An 8678-nucleotide genomic window follows, 5' to 3' on the forward strand; every position below is an offset into this window, starting at 1 on the left:
TTTCCTTACATTCAGATGTAAAACATAGTATATAAGTGCAATTTGCTATTTAGCTTTGCATAATATAAAAATAACTTTTTCTTAAAAGTTTACTGAATTTTTAAGTTATCTACAACATTTAGTTTGGAAATTTAAAGGATTTTATTTTGAAGAAAAGATTGCAATATGTTCATTTTCTTTTTAAAAATGGATTATTTACATAGCACAAGGGAGGTGGAAGACTCGCTTGACCAACACTTAGCTGCACTGACAACCTCTAAAGATGCTGAAAGAGATGAAACTTAAATGCCAGAGAATTATCTGACCCACAAGAGAGGGAAAATGATTCAAAAGAAATAGTGAAAACTATAAATAGGAAATAAAAGTCTGATAAAAGGTGTACATCTGGGGGACTGTAGATGTCAATACTTCACCTTGTGTGTCTCATGCAACAGAACATATTTGAATAGTGCCACAATGCCACACAGATGTCATATTGAGACCAGTCATTCACAATTGAAAGGAAAATATACTATTTTAAATATGGCTATGGTAAGCTCTTATTACATGTTCTTATTAGAAATAAACCACAGAAGTTTATTATAATCTATTGAATCATATTTGATGGAGAAAATTAATACACCAGCTAAAAATCTAAAGCCTTGAACAGTTGACATTGAATGTTTACTGGATGAAGAGTCGGTAAAAGAAATCACAGCAGTGCCATTTTCCAATGATTCAGTAACTCATTGAATTAAAGATTTATCAGCAAACCCATGAAGAATATTTATCAGCAACATCTCACTTGGAGAATAGTACCTACAAATGAATAAATCTCTAGTTGTGGCTGGACTCTGTTACCAATACCAACTAATCATCAAATATGATTTTTATGTAAATGTCTAATGAGCATAAAAGGTAAATAGTTGCAGTGTTGAGTAACCTTTATGAATCTTATGATGTATCCTATCAACTGTGTTGATATGGGAACTGATAGTGCAAATAGGATGACAGGGAAAACTACTGGTAATTCAGTGTAAATCAAGGCAGTAGTAACAAGTACACTAAAATTGATTTCTTCATCAGTGGATGCTCACAGACAGAGAAGTGCCTATGTTCCTTGCCAATGGCCCCAATTAAGCACTAAATATAATTTTGTTACATCTCAGCCTTTAAGTACAGATCTTTTATATCGCATTTGTGAAAATGGAAAGTAGATAAAGCACTTTGCTGCATATAAAGTTCAATAGGTATTTTGAAGAAAAGCTCTTGTGTGTGGTATGGGTGTTGTAGATACTTTTTTTATGAAACACCATTTTTATTTAAAAGAATGGTTGACAGAGGAACTGGGCACACACATGAAAGAATTGGTGTCCTACTTCTCAGGGAAAAGACAGATAGAAAAGGTCAACTTGTTCCAAGCCACTTACACTTGCTGTCAGAGGACCAGATTTAATTTATAAAAATTTCTTCTTTCAGTGGTCTTATAACTAATGTTCTAACTAATTAGAATATTAGCAAATGAACAGTTGTTATGTGGACATTTTTAAAATGTCCATGATGCATGAACATATGCTCCTATTCAGCTATTTTGGATTCTCTATAAACAAGAAATATATTCTTCTGGATTAAAAATATTGTACCAGAATGCTTTTAATAAACTCAGAATGGTCTGTGATTAATCACTTTGTTCTGTCTTCACACATGCAGGATTTATTTCCATTTCTGATTACAAAGAAAAAAGAGACCCTTCTTTTCTCTGATTAAAGGAGTACGAAAGAAAAAAGAGAAAAAACAGGAGGAGAGGATGAGTGGTGAGTTAAAGGACAGATTGAGTGTATGTATTTTAATCTGGCAGTTGTCTTGTATAATTTTTTTTTGCCAAAAGACTGCTAATTTCATACAAAAATTTAAATATTGTAGCAGTCACCCAACTTAAACATTTGGCAAATAGTTATCCTATTTTAAAAATGGAAAATATTTCTCAAGTGCTTCTGTTTTCAAAATACTGTCTCACGCTATTCTTTATGTTTGCTTGATCATTCCCTTGGAGAAAATTCTCTGAACTCAGGATGCTGTATGTATGCAGTTTCCTCTATCACATCTATTCAAAACCACCTTGCTTACTCAGTTAACTGAAAGTCAGAGGGCCATTTGTTTTTCCATCTTCTCCCCTTTCTTCCTCTTTTTTTTTTTTTTGATGGAGTATATCTACATCTTTTAAAATACATTCAAAGTACACTGAAAAGAAACATTACGTTATTACATTCCTGGGGTATATTTTTAACAGGAAAACTTGAGAACAAAATTTTAAGTATTTTTTTATTTGCTGCAATTTAAGCAAAAACGAACCAAACTCCACTTTTCACAGGAACATAGAAGCTCTCACTTTTAGATGTGAATCACTCCAAGGGAAAATTTCCTAGATTCACAAGGCTTCAGGCACCATAGTCTCAATCCTATGAACGCCTTTTGTTATTTCATCTGTCCTCATGCTGATATCAGATGGAATTTTTTTTTTAAGTAAAAATTGAAGCTAGAATGTTGAAGTTATAGAATCTGCTCTATTCCACTTGACCACATTACTGTCAAACTAACATAGTTTCTAAACTCCATAACCCAAAATTCTTCTAATATCTGTTCATAGAGGTAACATGGACTAGCACGTATGTTTGACATTTTCTGTTTAAACCAAGGCACATGTCTTCTAGTTTAGGAGTAAGGAAAAATACTTATGTAAAATATTACCAAAAGTTGGATTTGTTATAACTTTAGATGTTAGGAAGAAGAGGTGATATAATAGGTTAACTAAAGTATATAAAAAAGCAGTTAGATATTTTGCCATTCTGAATATTATACCTTTAACAAAATTCCACTCATCACTAAAATATACTATCCTTGACCAATTAACTCATTTATTAAGAGCACTAAATTAAGGCAATATGTTCACAGACTGTGCTAATAATCTCAATTAGCCATTTCACCAACACTATTCAAAAGAATGGATTAGCTGAAATTTATCACCACACTAGGACAGCTCATCGTAAATATCAACTGACCGTAAATCTTTGAAAGAAAAATGACTGTATTATAATCTAATGTAGTCAGAAGTAGTTTTACTGTAAAGCAAGTGATGCTTATTTCAGCTTCAAGGACCTCATTCTCATTTACCCTTTCAAGGCCATTGGAGAAAGCCTATAACACTGTCACTTGGCCATGCTATTTTGTAAAATTAGGTAGAACCTTTTCATTGTAATCAGCTAAGATTGCTGTCTTCTTTCACCCTGTCTCTCCATTAGAGTCGGCATTTAAGAATGAATATTTGGGATATTTTGCTAGGAAAATATTGAGATGTAGATGCATTTATTTTTGGTTTATGGACTTCAGTGGTTTGCAATCCCTTGTGCGTATAGGTAAGCCATTACTAGTTATTCCAAATATCATGACCCAAAGGCATAGGGATCAGAGGTCATATGGACAGATTCTAGGCACGCAGTATCTAAAATATGTGTGTAGTAGAAGAAGAAAAAAAAAAAAGTCTCACATGCATATAGGGAAAATGTAGTCTCTAGAAAAATCCAAGAAGATCCCCTGGAGGAGGGCATGGCAACCCACTCCAGTATTCTTGCCTAGAGAATTCCATGAACAGAGGAGCTTGACAGGTTACAGTCCATGGAGTCACAAAGAGCCAGACATGACTGAAGTGACTTACTACAGCACACACAGAAAAATATTATAGATTGTACTACTCATATACAAAAGAATGTTGATAAAGTTCCTCTACAATGTGACGGCAATCCTAAAATTCATATTCCATTACTAATTAGCTGCCAAACTGAAATAAACTTTTCTGGTCTAGTAATAGTAACAATAATAAAGTGATATATCAAACATTTCAAGGGAAAGTAGTAAACTATTCCTCTATATTTCTGAAAAACATTATAAAATTGTTTTCCTATGAAGAAACAGTGTACAGCCAAACGATTTTTTAAAAGGCTTATAGAGATATATCCAGAACTTAATAAGAATAATTGTTTTTCTTTGAATCCTTCCTCGATTTTCAAAGCCAGGTATAGTGGGTAAATCCTTCTTATGTGTCTATATCTCTGACTTCCTTTCCTGTTTCATCTTTATGTTTTCCTCCTCCATTACATTTCACTGAAGGACTTCTCTGTTTCCTCTGGTTCCTTTAAGGATTCATGTGATTACATTGAACCTATGTGAAACCAGCACCATCTCTCCATTTTATCGTCAGATGACTACTAATCTTAATTATATATATGCAAAGTGCCTTCGCAGCAGTACCTAGGTTAGTGTTTGAATAACTTATCAATGAAAGTATTGGGCGGGGGGATCAATGAAAGTATTAGTGGGGGAGGTCTCTTTAGAATTTTGCCTACCATAGTACTGATTTAGTCCAAATTTCTGATTTTAAAATAGAGAAATTTAGGATAAGGAGTATTATCCAAGTACTTACACACAGCTTTGTTGCTGTATTAAAAGATAGGGGAGACTACATTTCTTCTATTAAGACTGTTAGATTATCTGCATAGGAAAGAATAGATGGAAGCTTATCCGATTTTCATAATAAGTTGCATCAGAATTATGCTTCCCTCTAATCAAACACTTGAAATATTCCTACTCCAAAAATAAAGAGTTCAAACTATCTGCTATACTGCTTCTTCCAAAAATTTTACACAGTATTACTGAAACCTGAAGGATGGACTAAGTATTGAGTTTTTTCCTCTGTAGTGGTCAGCTTTATTTTTTTTTTTAAAGAGCACCATAGTAAATAGTTTAGGCTTTGGGAACATATGCTCTCTGTCACAACCATTCACCTATGCCACTGTATAATGAAAAGAGGGCTAGACCATAGGTAAATGAGTGGATGTGAATATATTGCAATACAATTTTGTTTACAGGTTTGGTCCATGGTGAGAAATGGAGGCTGCTTAGTTTGCAAACTCCTGGTGTGATGACTTGAGTTCTGTATCTCCGTGCTGAACTCTCATGATCATCCCAGCCACTTTATTTCCCATCTGCCATTCAGAGTGTGCCACTCATGTACAGTGTACATTTTATGCTATGCCCTCGACATTGATATTTGATTTTTAAAATATATAGGCATGTTTTACAAACTGCTATACTTTATTTAAAACTCTTCTTGGCTCAGTGCACAGCATTCTGTTGTTCAATGGACTTTTGTAAATTATTCACATTAGAAATCCCCTTCAAAAATGTGTCTGTAGTGTTTGGGTCCCCTCCCCCACCCTGCCGCCTTTATGCTGAATTAGTATGCTTCATTTTATCAGAAAATTAAAATTACGCATTCCATCACATCCCTTTTTGACTTGGCTTATAGGAAATATGGATTTATAATAAATACTCACTTCTATCCTTATATATGTAAGCTTTAGGGCAGATTTATTTTACCTTAATTTTTTAAACTTTTGGACTTACAGTATGTATGATTTTAGTTGCAGTCTACCTAAAATCCTACACATGAATATATAACAGTGGACTTGGGATTAAAATTCTGGTTTATTATTAGTCTTCCTCAAATATCAATATTTGTACTCACATTGTATTAACTTCAATTCATTTTGTGCATTCCCTATATACATTGTCTATTGATGGAATTGGTCGTGTATGTATTTAAATTTCCCCACAGAGTAAACTCTACGTCAGTGTAGTTCTTTTTTTTGATATTGACTTATATTTATCAAGATTTCTTAAACTTGGATCTATGGACACGCTTTGAACTAGAACTTTGTGTGGAGAGAGGCTGTCTTCTGTATTGTAGTCTGTTGACCAGCATCTCTGGCCTCTGCCCGCTAGATGCCAGTAGCACTCCTGCCAAGCTGTGACAACCAAAATAGCTCCAGGCATTGTAGAAGGTCCTCTGGGAATATGTGTGTGAGGGCAGGGGGCACTGGTGGAAAACCATGATTTATTCAGAAATTGTACAAATTATGAATTAACAAATTGATGAATTTTCATGATGTGAGCACACCAGTATAATGAACAAAATGATCAAGAAATAAAATACCGCCAGCCTCCCACAAAGCACCCTCTTGCTTTCTCCCTACCTATACTTCCTCACAAAGTAAAGATCTTTATCTTTTGTTAAGATTGGTTTTCTTCTTTTGAATTGTGTATAAATGGAATAACACAGAAAGCCCTTTGTGGTTTTCAGTCAATATTACTCTTATGAGATTCACTCATATGGCACATAGGAATAGTTTCTATGTTATTGCCAAATGCTGCAATTTACTTGTACATTTTACTGACAAAGGACAGTGGTTTTCAAGGCTTTATTTGTGGAAATGTTTTAATTTAACTTTTGGGTCACTTTTTCAGATTGGTTTTTAAGGAATTTGTCCACTTTCTATTATTTTCCAAGTGTATTGGCATAATTTTCTTCACAATATTATCTTGTTTGCACTCTGTTGTAGAATCTATAATTATCTCTTTTATTTTATTCCTGGTATTGATAAATTGTGCTATCATCCTTTCTTGAACATTTGTGGCAATGGTTATCACTTTATTACTCTTTAAAAATCAACTTCTATTTTTTGAAATCCTCTAATATGTATTTATTATCTGTATTATTCATTTCTTCTCTGATCTTAACTATTTCCTTTTGAGTTTATATTGCTCATCTTTTCCAAATCTCACGTGGCTTTTTGTCTTTCTTATATAACACATATGACTTTTAGCCTTTTAAAAATGTTATTCTATTACAGAGTTTAAGGATTATAGATTTCCACTTAAGATTAGCTTTAGTTGTATCCTATAACTTTGTTATCTAATATTTTATTTTAATTTAGTTCAGAGTAATTTGCATTTCTGTTATGATTTATTCTCTAACCATACGGTCATTCAATATGTTTCCAAACATAGGGGGATACACTCTTTTGGTTAATTGTGATCACTTTAATTTCCCTGCAGTGAAAGGCATAGCTGATCAATTTCCTTTTCATAGCTTCTTTATATTATTGGAAATTTTATCTTTTTTATCAATTATTGAATGAAGAATTCTGCCACTTTCATGATAGACTAATTTATTAATCTTTAGTTCTGACACTTTTTGTTTTCTAGAATTTTTAGCTCTGTTCTTCAGAGAACATGCAATTGTATATACCTAGTGAAATAATATGTTAATCATTACAAAATTACTCTTTAAGCCTAGTGATACTCCTTTTCTGTATTCTTCTGACATTAATGTGTCAGCAGCCTTTTCTCTTGGCTTGTGTATCTTTTTCTTTTTTCTTGACAGCTTTATTTTAATGTACTTTTGTCCTGTTTAGCAGCTGCTGCTGCTAAGTCACTTCAGTCGTGTCCGGCTCTGTGTGACCCTATAGACAGCAGCCCACCAGGCTCCCCTGTCCCTGGGATTCTCCAGGCAAGAACACTGGAATGGGTTGCCATTTCCTTCTCCAATGCATGAAAGTGAAAAGTGAAAGTGAAGTCTCTCAGTCGTGTCTGACCCTCAGCGACCCCATGGACTTCAGCCTTCCAGGCTGCTCCATCCATGAGATTTTCCAGGCAAGAGTACTAGAGTGGGGGTGTTTAGCAGAGATCTCTTTAAATAGCATGCAATCAGAATCTCTATTTTAATTGTTTTAAAATTTTTGTTTTTTAACAGGAATATTTAGCCTAAAATGTAATTGTTTATATTTCAGAGATCAAATCCATGTCTCTTATGTCCTCTGCACTGGCAGGAGGATTTTTTGCCACTAGCACAATCTGAAGCCCAAATTACTTGATCCTATGTCTATAGTCTTACTATAGGCATATCTCATTTTACTGACTTCACTTTAATGCACTTTGCAGATACTGTTGTTGTTCAGTTGCTAAGTCATGTATAACTCTTGTGAAATATTACATTTTATATTTGCGGATATCACAATTTTGCAAATGGAAGGTTTGTGGCAATCCCACATTGAGGAAACATCTTGGTGTCATTTTTCTAACAACATTCGCTCACTTCATGTTTTTGCATCACATTTTGGTACTTCTCACAAAATGTCAAACTTTTCATTATTATTGCATTTGCTATGGTGACCTACAATCAGTGATTTTTGATGTTGCTATTATAATTGTTTTGAAACTGCACGAACTGTGGCGATACGTGATAGCAAACTTAATTGATAAGTGTTGTGTGTGTTTTGACTGCTCCAGCAACCCACTGTCCCCATCTCTCTACCTTTCCTTGGGTCTTCTTATTGCCTGAGACAAAACAATACAGAAATTAGGCCAGTTAATAACCCTACAAAGACCTCAAGTGAAAGGAAGAGTTGCACATATCTCACTTTAAATCAAAAGCTAAAAATGACTACACTAAGTGAGAAAGACGTGTGTAAAGCTAAAACAGGGCAAAAGCTAGATCTCTTTGCCAAACAGTTAGCCAAAGTGGTGAATGCAAAGAAAAAGCGCTTGAAGGAACTTAAAAAGTCCAATTAGAGTGAACACATGGATCATAAGAAATTGAAACAGCCTTTTTACTGATATGGGGAAAGTTGCAGTGATCAGGAGAGAAGGTCAAACCAGCCACAATTCCTTAACCCAAAGCCTAATCTAGGGGAGCACCCTTACTGTCTTCAATATTACAAAGGTTGCAAAAGATGAGGAAGCTGCAGAAAAAATGTTTGAAGACAGCAGAGGTCAGTTCATGAGATAGAAGGAAAGAAGCTCTC

Source organism: Oryx dammah, unplaced genomic scaffold (genome assembly GCF_014754425.2).
Source record: "Oryx dammah isolate SB20612 unplaced genomic scaffold, SCBI_Odam_1.1 HiC_scaffold_5, whole genome shotgun sequence".
NCBI classification, from domain to species: Eukaryota; Metazoa; Chordata; class Mammalia; order Artiodactyla; family Bovidae; genus Oryx; species Oryx dammah.